Below are 14794 nucleotides of genomic sequence, written 5' to 3' on the forward strand. Positions count from 1 at the left end.
CCAGGGCTCAGACTAGGGACAATAATCAGGGCTTAGCACGGAGGTCGGGGCAAGGCTCTCTCCAGGGGCAGGTTTGGGTCTTGGCCTGGAAACGGAGTCAGGGTTAAGCCTTGGGTTGGGGCTCAGGGTTGGGAATCTGTGTCTGAGATGGACTGATGACCATCAGGCCTCTGACTCCCCTGCCTCTCAGCCTGAGACCTGCCCTGAGAGTAGGCAGGAGAAACCTAGTGAGGAGAGACACACCCCGCCCTCCCCCCAGCTGAAAGTCCACCCCTGCTGCAGTGCCGTGCTCCAGACCCCCTCACTCATCTGCCTCCCACTCACTCCCCGGGGCCCGGCATTCGCAGGCTCACGTGGGTATGCAGTATGTGGGAAGGAGGGACCCAGGTACGAGGCCCTGGGGAATGCAGCAGCACTGCTGGTCTTGTGTTTGCGGGGAACGGTCTGCACAGATCAGATGGAGCCCCAGGGAAATCAGAGCCAGCTCCTAGGAAGGCACAGAGGTGCGTGCAGGGAAGGGGTGGGTGTCTCAGGCTACACTCCGCACCGCCCCCCAAGCCTGACTATCATGAGAGCCCCAGGAGCACCAGCCTACAGAAATCTGGGTCTCTACATCAACAGTGTACCATGAGTCCCCCGGGACTGGCCCTGCCCAGACCCCTGGGAGGATGACGACCAGGTATAGAGCAAAGAGCCCCGGGCTGGATCTGGGGGGCCTGGGCACCCCAGCCTTGCTTCCCATCTCTGAGCCATCTGTAAAATGGAGATAAAGTAAGAAGGATGAGTATTTCACAAAGGAGGAAACTGACCATCCAAAAGGGGAGGGACAGCTCCTGGCTCACGGCCCAGGGAGGGACAGTGTGGGGCCCAGAACCCAGGCTTTCCAGCACTGAGGCCCTTACTACTCTTGCCAGTGTGGCCTCCTTTGTCTCTAAGATGGACCAACATCCTGTTTGTACCCCACCCCACGTAGGCTCCCAGGGAAAGACATAATAAGAGAAAGAATGGGCAGAGGGGGCAGGACAGACACCCTGCTTGGGTCTCCCTTTTCACACAGGGACCCCTCCTCAGCCTGTGGGAGAGGTGCCAGGAACATCCGGTGTTATGTAAGTAAGAAGTTCCCTGCCAGGAAGTGAGGTTGGCGTCTCCCCCCTGGGAATAGTTGCTGGTGGGCCAGACTGTTCTGGTTCCACCTGAGCAGGGCAGGAGAGAAGCAGAGAGAAATGGCACATTGGAAGGAACTGGCAAGAGGGCAGCCTGCTTGCCTGTGCCCTGCTAAGGGTCAGTAGAGGCCAAAGAAAAGAGCCGGGCTTGCATCATCGTTGGTATCCATCCAAGAAGGTATCCTGCCACACATGGGTCCTGTGGCAGGAACCATAAGGCAGACGGCTGCCATCAGCGTCTGGGGAGAGGTTATCCACATCAGGATATCCTGAGGAGGACAGATATCCATATCAGGGGACTCTGGAGGCCAGGGAGCCCACAAGACCCCCAAAAAGAACACTCGCGTGCCCAGCAGAGAGCCAGCATTCAGACCCCTGCCCTGTTGAGGGCACTGGCAATAGGCAGGCTCAATCCCCAGGGAGGAACCCAGCCACGGCAGATAACAAGGAGATGTCATCTTGTGAGCCCTGATTCCCTCAGCCTCTATATCTGTGTCTTAACAGAGAGGGGGAATGAAGGACCTGCTTCCACACGGACACATGTCAGAACCATGGCAGTGAGTGCAACTAGCCAGACGCACAAGGCCATGTGTTGGATGATTCTGTATACATGAAATTTCCAGAACAGGCAGACCACAGGTGGAACGTAGACTGGCAGCAGGCTGTGGGGGTGGGGTGCTGTAGTGGAGGGCTTCCCGTGGAGAGGGGATTTCTTTTGGGCAGGATGAAAATGTTTGAAGGGGGGATTGTGATGCTGAATGCACAACTCTTGTGACTATACTCAAACCCATTCAGGTGTGCACTTTAAACGACTGAATTGTTATGTGAATTATAGCTCAATACTGCTGTTATTTAAAAATGGAGGTGGATTTCTTTTGGGGGCGATGATGAAGTTCTGGAGATGGACAGGGGTGACAGCTGCATAACACCGAGTGTGCTTAGTGCCTCAGGCCAGTACTAAAATTACAGATTTTATATTAGATGTATTTTACCACGATTTTAAACAAATAAACATTTAAATTTAAATTTGAAAAAAATGGCAAGGGGAGGGAAATATTCCAGAACAAGACTATGTATTCTTAAATACTCCCAAGATACTAGGAACCAGAAAAGAACCCACGCTGCGTGCACACACAAACAGACACACACACACACACACGCGCACTCCAAGTCCCACAAGTCTGTCATCTGGAGACAAAGGAAAGGAAAGCTTTGACTTGCCCCTGGGATGAGGATCTCGAACAGATGGCCGTGTAATAACAGTGTGACCTCGAGACCCTGGGACCCTGGGATCTGCCACTGAACAGTTGGGGCCCGTGACTGGAGAAAAATGAAACTGTTTCCTGTTAATGCCCCTATAGTCAGGGAGCTCATCAAACTGGCTACAGATGCTCAATGTCAGCCCCCCATGGAGCATAAACTCTTTGAAGGCTGGGACCACTGGGTCTGGCGTGTGCCCGGGGTCCAGCACAAAGCTGGACACATTACGGGTCCTCAATGTCTGGGGAAGGAATCAAGAGCCTCCCCCATTAGACAGAGAAGAAACTGAGGCCCAGGGAAGCCATGGCCCTGCTGAGGGCCACAGAACCAGGGAAAGGGGGCAGCCAGGACCAGAACTCGGATTTCCATCTCCTGCAGCCCAGGCCCATGATGGGCGGAGCTGAACTCCACTCACGGCTGAGGCTCCAGCTGTGCACATCTGTTGGCCTTGGTGGAATGAGGCAATCACCCAGGAAGCTGGCCAAGAACTCAAACCTACAGGACAGAACAATAGAAGGCACTTCCAATGGGTGGGGGTTGGCAGCCAAGCCTGGGGCCCCATAGGGCTGCCTCCTCCTGACTGACTCTGGGAGCTGCATTCCCGAGACCACACCTCATGCTGTCACCCTAATTCCTCCTGGCTGAGAGGCAGGAGCCCTGGGATACTGTCCTGGTCAGCTACTCTCTGCGAGAAGAACTCAGCAGGTCCCCGCCCCTCTCTGGGTCTCAGTTTCCCCTGGGAGATGATTAGGTTCCATCCAGTTCTGTTACTTCCAGTCTGGCTTTGCTGACACTGACCTCTTAGAACACTCAGCCCTGCCTAGTCTGAGGGAAGAGACATTGCACCCTTAGATGCCCCAGCCCTACCCTGCACACACAACCCCTGAGAGCTGAAAGAGAAGTCACACCACTCGAAGGATTCCCCAGTCTCAGGAGGGAGAACATCTCAGAGTCAGGAACTCCTAGTCTGATGCGGGAGACCTGGGCCACCAGCAGGAGGCCCCTGTGTCAATGCTTGGGCTCTGGCTGACTTCTATTTTTTTTGAGACTGATGGATGGCTTGATTGATTTAGAGTGCAATAGGAGGAGGGGGCAGAGAGAGAGGGAGAGAGAGAATCTCAAGCAGACTCCATGCTGAGCACAGAGCCCAGTGTGGGGTTCGGTCTCATGACACTGAGATCAGGACCTGAGCTGAAATCAAGAGTCGGAGGCTTAACCAACTGAGCACCCCCAGGCACCCCTCCTCTTCCCGCTGATAGGGTTAGGGGCTCAGAAACCAGCATCTCTCTGTTTCCACAGCAGTGGGTACCAGCTTCTTGACAGACTCATCCTGAGCTGTGGCCTGGCAGAAAGCACATGCTCCTAATGTACTGTCTGTCTGCTTTGGGAGAGAAGCTCTCTGACTCAGCTGTGTCTGTCACAGTCCCTGGGATGGTGTTGCCTTGGTCCGAGACCTGTCCCTGACAAGCCAACAGCAGGAGCATCTAGAATTAGGAAGTGCTCAGACTGGACAGGCTCCTTTGGCCTGTGCAAGACCCAGTGACCAAGGCTGGCCTAAATCCAGGACAACCCCTCCAGGAGCCTCGCTCTGAAACATCTGGCATCCATGGTGCACAGCCCAGTCCTCACAGGAAACCACCCTGCCCCAAAATCTGGGTTTCTTATTGATGAAGAAACTCAGAGCTTGCTTCCCCAGCCACAAAATGAGGTTGATAAAAGTAACAGCCTTCAAAAAGGCAATTGTGAAAGATTCCATGGAGGAAAGGCAGGCAAAAATATCAGCATGGTGCCTAGCCAAGGGTAACACTGGCAGTTTTTAGGGCCCCACCCCACCCCCGCAACTCCGCTCAACATTCAAACCCCTTTCCTGCTTGTGGGACTAGCTAATGGCATGAACCTTACTGGGAGGCTCAGGCTCTCGCCAGGTCAGCCTGGAGCAGGCACGGGACTGGGCTCCGTTAGGCTCCTGCCAGCACTGAATTCAGGGTGCAGAGGACAGTGCAGCCGTGCCCAGGACGTGGCGTCCAGCGACGGTGGCCTGGGCAGCAGCACCGGAACCACGCATCTCCTCTCGGGGCCCCTTCATGGTTCCTGAGTGGCCAGCCTCCTTCCACAGCTGCCCTTTCCCAGAGCCGGGCTGGTGTCCTTCCAACAAATTCCTGTCCTGCTTCAATTAGTGAGCGTCAGTCTCCATTGTTTTCCACCGGGGACTTGACTGGTTTGGAAATTGGTCTGAGGTGGGTTTCAGACAACACACCAGCAGGGAAATGGGGGAAATAATGATCAGGGCTAGCTGGATCTGAAGGTAGTGAAACTCCAGTTAGTATCCAGGGATGGGAATCTAGCAGGCTGTGGTATGTAGTGGTGAAACAGCTAATTAAATTAAATTAATGAATTACATTATGGCCTGTGGCCATCTGGAAAAAAAGTGCCATTGAAGGCAAAGCTTGGAGGGCCTGAATTGCTCCTGCCACCGAACACAGGAATGGCACGGAGATTTTAAAGATCGGGCGGCTGCTTCCATGACACTGGACAATTAAAAGAATAACAGCTTTAATCCCAACATTCTTGGCTCAAGGCATGGACTGGAGCCTAGGAACTTTTTTACAGCTGGGCTAGAAATACTCTTATCTTTTACTGTGGCAGGATGAAGTCTGAGGAAAACCAGACGCAAACGTGATCTCTGCATGGCCAGACTGCAACAGTGGCTGAGCGCTCACGCAGATGGGTCAAGGCTGCTTCCTGGGACCTCTGCTCTCCCCGCTCCACGTCCTGCTGCGTGTGGGGTACATTTGGCCGTGAGTGACTGAACACCCCGGGAAAGGGGAGGCCCGGGGCAGGTGGGCTCCTGGGCATGACCCAGCTCCCCCTGGCTCCCATCACTGTCAAGGGTGCCCTCTGCTCTTCTCTCCATTCCACCCTCCTCGGGGCTGGCTTCATCTGGCAGGGGCTGGAGCTGGCTTATGCACGCTTGCCGAGCGGATGGCATGCACTCCTCGTCTGCGTTCAGTGACGTCCTGTCGCAGCTTGAAAGTGGCCATGGTATTTACACCATGGAAATCTGCAAATGCTGCCAGTCAGCACCTTCTTTCTTTAAGGGGCAGAGGTGGTATATCAGCCCACGACTGGCCTCCTGCTAGGTCTGGTGCCCTGAGGGGTGGCAATGGGGCCACTGGCTTCTTTGTGTTTACACCAAAAAGGGCGAGGGGGAGTGACAGAGGAAGGTAGGATCTCTCTCCCCTGACTCGGGAACCAGGTCGGTTTTTCAGTCTCACTGAGCACCAGCACCAGGCGGGATGCCATGAGCCAACCAACAGAGTCTCCCCAGATCCTCTCCGGAGCCCGAGTGTGGGGTCGGCTGCCCTGAAGAGCAGGGGCTGTGCTGAGGGCAGATCTTTGAACAAAATGGGTCCTTCGGGGAAGGAGGAAAGATGGAACAGAGAGGACGAGTGGCCGGATGAGGGCCCCCACACCCTCTCAGGGTGCCCAACTGCGCCCGTGGCTTCCCTGACCACGACCAGAGCTAGTCCCCCGCCCCGCCAGGCTTGGGTAACTGGTCATGACTGGACATCTGTGCTTGGGCGATAAGAACGGCAGTTCTAACAGCTCGAGCACAGAGTGTTGGCCACATCCCAGCGCATCTAACCACAGAAGAGCCGGTATGAGGTGGTGCTATTGTCGCCCCCATCCACAGATGAGGAAAAGGAGGCTGGGGGCGGGGCATGACTTGCCAGAGGCTACAGTGGTGGTGCTGGGATGGGGAACCAGCTACCTGGCTACAGGTCCTGGCACCAAAACTCCACTCCACCCTGCTCTGCTCCCTCCTCTGCCCCCCACAGGAACCTCAAACTTACTGCCTTCTCTCCAAACCTGCTTAAAGCCCTTTCCCTTCCTCATCAACTCCAAGTCAGTGGTCAGGTGTCACTAAAGGATCTCCCTTCTAGAAAGCTTTTCTAATCCCATACCAGGCTAATGCCCTCTCCTTGGCTGGCCCAATGAGCTCTGCCTCCCCCATCAGAGCCCCGAGCCCCGGGTGCTATGACTATCTGGCTTCGTGTCTGTTTCCCTGGAAATGGGTCTTACTGCCCCCAACATGCCCAGGGTCCTGAGTGCAGACCTGGCATGCAGGGGCCACCTGCTGAGAGCCCAGACCTGGGCCTTCCATACCCTCCCCTCCCCCGCTGCTGGGTCCTGTCCTAGCAGGCCCGGCACGTGCCAACCCCTGCCTTCCTTTGCAGGCAAATGTCCCAGCAGCCCCTCCACCACTCCACCTCCCCAGCTGGGTCTACTTCACACGCTCAGCACAGATTTCCCCACCTCCGCTCCTCAGCCTCCTTCCTGCTTTACTCTTTTATTAAGATTCTAATTAAATAATTCTAATGAAATGTAATGAGCTGAATCGACAAACTTACTGCGATAAAACAGCATTTGAGACATTCTCTCTCCTGCTCTTTTCTCGGCAATGGAAGCGAGATGGCATGGGGCCTTTCCTGCCAGGGGTGGGGTGGCGATCAGCAGCTGGCACTGAGTGCCCTGCTCACAGGACATCACTGTGGGCCAGAACCATGGGCCTGCCACCCCCAGTCCAGCTGAGGCCTCCCCTGACGGAGAGCCACGCTTAGCACAGAGGTCTGTCTATTCTAAGAGATCAAGCACTGGCCTGGACCTCACCATCTGGCCCTCTTCAGGCCTGTGCCTCCAGCCAGCCTTAAGGTCTCTGCCTGACGGCCCTGCGTTGCCTTCTCCATACCAGGAGGGGCTGCTGAAGGCTCCAGACCTATGACCTGGGGTTTGCTAAGTGCATGGGCATCTGTTGCTGCCCTTCACAGAGGAAGAAAGGGGTTGGGCCTGTGTCTGGCCCCATCTCCAGCATGGCCTCAGACACGTTCCATCTCTCCTCTGGGCCCCAGCCCAGTTTCTGCCAAACATCAGGATTATATGCTCATGAGGGAGCTACTGTGACAGAGAAAGTGCACCGGGGTGTTGAGTTGGGCCTGGCCTCTGGCCATTCCTGCCTCTATGGCCCGGGGCAAGTCACTTCACCTCCCTGAGCCTGTTTCCTCATCTATAAAATGGGACCAATATCACCTGCTCTGCACAGCCGTCATGGAGACATTAAAACAAAAATAAGTGTGGCGCTGGCATGGCTAGGTTGGTTAAGTGTCTGCCTTCCGCTCAGGTCATGATCCTGGAGTCCTGGGATCAAGCCCCATGTCGAGCTTCCTGCTCAGCGGGGAGCCTGCTTCTCCCCCTGCTTGTGCTCAGTCTCTGTCAAATATGAATAAAATATTTAAAAAAATAAATAAATAGGGGTGCCTGGGTGGCTCAGTGGGTTAAAGCCTCTGCCTTCGGCTCGGGTCATGATCCCGGGGTCCTGGGATCGAGCCACGTATCAGGCTCTATGCTCGGCAGGGAGCCTGCTTCCTCCTCTCTCTGTCTGCGTCTCTGCCTACTTGTGATCTCTGTCTGTCAAATAAATAAATAAAATCTTTATAAATAAATAAATAGATAAACCAAAAATAAGGCACAGACTAAGTACTTGATAAATTATGACCACGAATTATCCCAATCCATGTCCCTTTCCCCATGGCAACCCTGGGGACCAAGAGCTGAGGTGGGGGATTTAGAGCTTTCAGAATCTTCCAGACCTGATGCCCCAGCCTTCCCACTCTGGGTTAGACCAGAGCCATCAGCCAGTGTAGGGACACAGTGCCCTGGTGGCCTCAGGCTGGACTCTAGAGCCTCAGTCACAGGCCCTGCCCGGGCAGCAGGCCCCAGTCACAGCCCGGAGGAGCTTCCTCCCATGCCTGATCTTACCACCTCCTGGCAGGGAAGGCAGAGATCCATTCGTGGTCTCATTTCACAGACAAAGAAACAGGCTCAGAAAGGGGGTGGGGACTTGCTCGAGTGCCATGGCCAGGCAGCAGGAGTCAGGCTCCAACACCTATGAGCCACGAACTGCCATCTGCCCCTCCAAGTGCCACATGGCCCAGGCCGTGAGACCCAACTGCCTCGGAGGCAGGCAGGGGTACAGAGGGAGGGGAGAGTCCACAGAGCAAAACCAAAGAGCGGGGCCCTGGTTCCTGGGCTGCCCCAGGCTCACCCAGCCTCAGGCTCTGGGGCCTGGCACAGCAATACTGACTTTGGAGTCAGGGAGACCTCGGTTCAAGTCCTGACATTGCACTCACTTGATGGGTCGGTCATAGGGCCATGGATGGCACCTCTGGGAGCCTGGGTCTCTTCACAGGGTGAGTGAGGGCGGGGAGAGGGGTGTAACCCCAGGAAAAACAGAGGGCATTGTGGGTATCCCGTCACAGCCTGCGTGTTAGCTTCTTAGGGCAGTTGTGGCAACATGGCGCGAGTTCTGACATCTACAGTTCCGGAGGCCAGGAGACCGCGCTCCCTCTGTCCCCTGCAGGGAGGCATTGTGCCTGGCCTCTGTCAGTTCCTGACTGCCCTCGAAGTCCCCCACAGTATGGCAGCGTCGCCCTGGTCTCCACATGACACTCCCTGCGTCTCCTCAGTCCTTCCTCGGTGCATGTCTGTCCTGTCCAAATTCCCCCTTTTATAAGAACATCTGTCCCGTTCGATTAGCCCACCCGAGTGACCTTGTTTAAACCTGATTACTTCTGTGAAGACCCTATTTCCAAATAAGGCCGCATTCTGGGGGCTGGAACTTCCACGTAGCTTTTTAGGAGGACACAAGTCAACTCATAACAGGATGCAAAGCTCTTTTGTGCTCATCGGATCCTGACGGGAGGGCGGCTCCCCACTCAAGGAGGGGACATGACTGGTACGAGGTCAAGCAGCGAAGGAGTCACAGAGCCAGGGTTTGAACTTTGGTTCCCCTGAGTCTGGTGGTTCTCCACCACCCTCTTTATTTAAAATGAGGAAATAGAGTCCAGATCTGTCCTTCGGGGTCAGGAGCCTGATCCTGAATAACCATTTGGCATCAATAACCACACCATGAACCAAACACCGACCAGGAGTCAGGCACCTGCTTTCTGTTCACTGTCTCAGGTTCCTGCCTTTGCAGCCGGACTACCTGGCCCAGCCCAGACTCTGTCCATTTCCAGCTGAGTGACAGGAAGAGTAATTTCACCTCCCCGGGCCTCAGTTTCCCCTTCTGTAATATGGGTACAGTAGTTATTTCAGAGGGTTAGTGTATGGGCCAAATGAGGTTCTTCAGGTAAAGCCGTAGCACAGCGCCTGGTGCACAGTGAGTGCTCACCTCAGCTCCACAGCAACACCAGGAGGCGGTCCCCACTCTGCATGTGAGGTAACTGCAGTCATCCAACCAAGGTTAGGAAGGAGAAAGTGGCAGAAATGGGATTTGAACCCGGGTCCCTCTGATTCCTAGCTCTGTGTCCTTTCCACAGTACTAAAGACCTGGCTTTTCCAGAAGGTCCTCAGGTTCAGGAATCTGGCTGTTACTTAAGGTTGTCAGGGCCCAAACATCAGACAGTCTTCCTAACTGGGTGGAAGGAGCCCTGATCCAACCTGTTACTGGGGAGGGAGGGGGAGTCCTCCCTACTTCAGCTGTCAGAGACCCCAGGGGGCAGACCCTCCACCCAAGTCCCCAAGAAGCACACATCAACTCCACTGGGTCCCAGGGGCCATCAGTTTTGATTCACTATAAAAACTTGAGCTGAGCTCTGTGGAAGGTCAAGCAAGCAGGGGCTCCAGTGACTAAGCCAAAATCCAAGACATTCCCCCATGCAACCCCCTACAGACGACCAGGGACCCACACATATGTACAAAGGAATACACATGCCTGCTCCCTCCGCCTCCATCCCCCAGAACTCACATGTTTCCAGGCTCACATTCAGGTACATGCACCTGAGATGCACACAGACCCACTGAGCCAACATGCGCTCGCTCCACACACCCAAGGCAATGACACAATGTGCCTGGAGATGCTTGTGGCTCCACAGCCTTGTGGCTGGCAGGGACCAAGAGATGCCAGCCCCGCACATCAGGTAAGGATGCAAACTCTGGACCCTGCCCCACAGAAATCCACAAGGTCCCTGATGCGCAGATTTGGGTCCCTGATCAAGTGCATGGTGTTGTCCTTGGTTGGAAAAGAGAGGAAGGAAAAGTTCTCCCTTTTCCCAATCTTCTGCTGCCTCTTTCCTAGCCACTTGCCTGCTTCCTCTGGGGCCTGTGACCTTGGAACCCCCCGAAGTCTCTGCATCCACACTTGTGTGCCACCTCTCTGCAATCTTGTCTCTCTCTGCACAGAACCTTCTGATGAGCGTCTCACTCGGAAGCCAGCCCAAGGCCCCTGCCACAGCCCAGAAGTCCCAAGTGCCTGACCTGCTCTCAGACCTCATTTCCCAGTTCTCCTCTCCAGTCACACTGATTTGCTCCTCCTTCCTGCCACATTCCACTTCCGTCTGCCTCAGGGACTTTGCACTTGCTCCAGTGCTCTTTCCTCCAATAGCCATGTGCTGGCCTCCCTACTTCCTGTGGGGTCTCTGCTCGAGGGTCCCTGCCCACCCTGGGTAAAGCAGCACTGCCCACCAGGCAGTTTACCATTTTCCCCTGCTTTTTCTCCTTCATGGGACTGAGCACCCTAGAGGACTGATTCATACTTACAGAGGGTGCAGTTCCCAGAATCATCCACAGTGGAACGTCAACTTCACACGGATGGGACTTGTGTCATTTTGTTTCCTGCCATGTTCCAACTACCTGGAACGCCGCCTGGCCTGTGGTGGGTGATCAGTCAATGGGCGTTAAAGGAATGACTCTCTAGATCCCCGAAAGCAGCCAGGGGTAGGCTCATCTCCAGACAGCCCAGGGGTACGGTCCTGGTTGTCACCCAGCAGGGACCTATCCTCAGCCTTGGCTCTCACAGGGCTGTCCTGAGGATTAGGATAGTGTGTGAGGCAGGTGGAGGGTGAGGCAGGGAGGTCTGCTCCAGACCACTGCCCTCCCCCAACCCAAGTGCAGAGGGGGAGGGGTGCCAGGTTTCTGGTGGCTGCTCAGCACTACTTCCCTTCCCTTCTAGTTGCCCTCTTGTACCTCAAGGCTAGATGCCTCTAAACCACTTTCCCACTTCCCTTTTGGGCAGACTCCGAGCAGTCTGCCCGTGAGACCAGATCCTGTGAGGGCTGGAGGGGAAAGGGCCCCGGGATCCTGAGCAGCAAATTCCCTCAACCCCAGCCTTCCCAGGAGCCTCCTTCTCTCCCCTAGCCCTGCCAGTGGTTTTGTGAGGGGAACCTCTTTATTAAGAGATTTATTTCCTACTTAAAACTGCTGGGGTAGAATGTTTTCCTGACTGAATCCCAAATGGACAAGAAAGGCTCTCAAGTTTCCCCAGAGGGCACATTTCGGTGGTGGGGACAAGCCAATGTGTGCCCTTGAATGGCATCAGGGTAGAAGCTGGTGGGACATTTGCCCCGGGGAAAGGCAAGTGGGCCTCTCCCCTAAGTGGGGACTTGTCCCCAGCCCTGCCTCGCCCGCCCCCAGAGTGGCCTGTGCAGCAACTAGGACAGAGGGACAGCCCCAGCAGATGGTGTTTTCGGCATCTTATAAACAAGAAGTCTTCGTTAACTCATTCTCTCCTCACAACACCCCAACCTGACCCGAAAGGAACCCCAGACCTAGACTATGAAATCATCGACACAGCTAGGAAGTGGCAAAGCTGAGATTCCGGCCCAGGCTGGTGCCCGAGGCGGTGCTCATCACCACTCTCGGTTCTCTTTCCAGCCTTGTGCCAGCATCTCTGGCTGTAGAGACCTCAGGGCTTGAAAAGGGGGCTGAAGAGACAGATGATGAGTTGACACTCGTTCCATGCCTTGGAATTCACCAGGCCTTTTCTCCAGCCCTTCTTATAATCCTTTCCACTGCCCCACAAACCCTCAGACCTTGAGCACGTGGCCCTTTCCAGCAAGTGTGGGGAAGGGACTTCTCTTTTCTCCCTCTGGGGTGGAGGACTGAGCATGGGCCCCATGGAAAAATCTATGGCTAAAATCGCAGCTCTGTGTAACTGCCCACACAGGCTGGGGGAGTCCTGTCCCTCTATGGGCCTCAGCATCCCAGGTGTAAACAAAGTAGGTAGCCCGGAGGACCATTAGGGGCCCTTCTGGCACTAAATTCTAGAATCCTGCTCTAAAGACATTTTAAAAACCAAGATCTTTGGTCAGGGTGAAGGAGTTTTCCCAAACCAGGCGGGGCTGTGTGAGAGCTAGAACGCCAGGTCCAGGGTAACTGGGGGAGCTTGCCATGGGACGGGTTTGCCTCTAGAACAGATAGATACTCTGCAAAGTGGGCCATCATGCCACAGAGGCTGGTCTTAACCCCTCTCTCAGCAGGGTCTCACAGGAAGCCAGACCAGCTGTCTCCTTTTTGGTGAGCTGTGGTCCTGATGGTCACTGGGTGCCAGGTGCCATGCTGGGCACTGGGGCCACAGGTGTCTCAAACCCACGCCCTGGCTGTCCAGAGCTCGGGGTAACCAAGGCAGTCTCCAACCTTTGTACTCTCCTTCAAGGCCTAGCAGGAACACTTCCCTCTTCCAGAAGCCCTTGTTGGCTTCCTCAACTGACTTCCAACGTCCCCATGGTGCAAGGCGAACCTACGTCATGCCCAGCTCTCCAGGGCACCGTGACCCACAACCCCTGGACTGCAAAGAGATCAGGACAGGCCCTGAAAGCCCTATCCCACGCAGGGGCTCAGCAGGTGCAGTCAGAATTGTTGCTTGGCAACCAAGACTTGTGACACAGCTCACATCTGTCCTGGTTGGAAGCAAAGGCACCAACCTGATCTAGCACCTGTGTGCTGGGAGCTCTGCTCAGAAGCTCCTAATACGCAAGCAAGGTATTGTCCAAATGTTCCAAGTGACCCACAGCCACACCGGGGCAGGGGAGAACACACAGGCTTTGAATCCCAGGCCTGCCTCTTACCATCTGCGGGAGGCTGGGAGGTCACATACGCTCTGTGAGCCTCAGTTTCACTGTCTCTAAAATGAGCTTATGATGCCTACTAGCCCAGTCACTGTGCAGCAGCTTCAACTGGCGAATGTGTGGAGGTGCTGCCAGGGTTCCAGAAAGGGGTTCCCCTTCCTGGTGCCTCCGAGGCTGCCATTCCCCATCAGCCACATGCTGAGTCTGCCTGCAGAGGAAATCTTCCCCCTCTGAGGGACCACAAAGCTCACTCTGGCCACCCCTTCCCTGCCGGCCCTAGGCTGGGCAATGCCTACTAGGGGCAATATGCGGTGGGGTGTGATGAGGCATGACTTGCCAAGTCCTAAGCCGCCGTGTCCGAGCAGCAGCCCCAGAGGGCCTGCCTCTACCTAGTTAGAGGCAGGAGGGATGTTTGGGCCAGTCTGGGAGATGGACCCGGCTTTAGGTGCCTAGACTGGCCCAGGCCCCGCTACTCTGCCCATGGAGACACCCATTGGCCAGCGGCTCCCATGTGCCCCGTGGGCAAGGCTGCCCATTTCTGGGCATGGGCAGCTCGGCTTTACCCTTCACTCCACAGGGTGGGTAGGGTCATGGAACTAGACAAGCACTGGAGTCAGACAGACTGGTGTCCAAATCCCAGGTCTGTTCCTTACTGGCTGAGAGACTTTGGTCAATTCACATGTCTGTCCTCCCTGAGCCTCCATTGTCCCATCTTGAAAATGGGACTAGGACCACCCACCTCATAGTGCAGTTGTCAGAATTAGTACCACCGGTGTTAGGCATAAGGGACCTAACAGGGCTTGGTACATATGAAGCGCTGGAGAAAGGTTCACACCCTAACAGACGAGCAGGCCGTGATCTGTACACACGGGGAGGCAGGAGGAGGAAAGCCAGAACTGAGAGCAACGGAATCGACCCCGATTCCCTATCTGGGCTTACTGAGAAGTCGGTGGAGAGATTTAACTGGGATGCTGTCTCCTCCTGGGAGATAAGACCTCGACATCCACCCAGTGAAGCTGAAGGTCACATCAAATCTGAAAGGCGACTTTGTTCTTACTGGCTTCATCTGTTATGCATGAAAGAGCAGACGGCGGGTGCTTGGGAGTCATAATTTGAGACCTCCGGAGACTAAAGACATTGGCCAAATTTATACCGAAAGATGAACTTGTTGGGTGTCTTTTCAGATTATGGGAGGAGAAGGAGAGCATTTCTTAGTCATCTATGATCCACTCAGAATTCAGTGAGTCTGCCTGACATCAGAGGGCTCAGCCTCTGGGTTCTGGACATTTTAAAAACTGCTGTTTAAAAGGGACAAAGAGATACATGTTGGAGACCCCCGCTGGAGCCTGTGGAGGGAGACTTTCTGTGGCCGGCACAGTGGGGCTCACAGGACGCCATGGGCAGCATGACTCCAGGTGTGGCTCCAGGGAGGTCAGGACATGGTGGGGTCAACGGTCCACAGATCAG

The sequence above is a fragment of the Lutra lutra genome, chromosome 4, assembly GCF_902655055.1.
Source record: "Lutra lutra chromosome 4, mLutLut1.2, whole genome shotgun sequence".
NCBI classification, from domain to species: domain Eukaryota; kingdom Metazoa; phylum Chordata; class Mammalia; order Carnivora; family Mustelidae; genus Lutra; species Lutra lutra.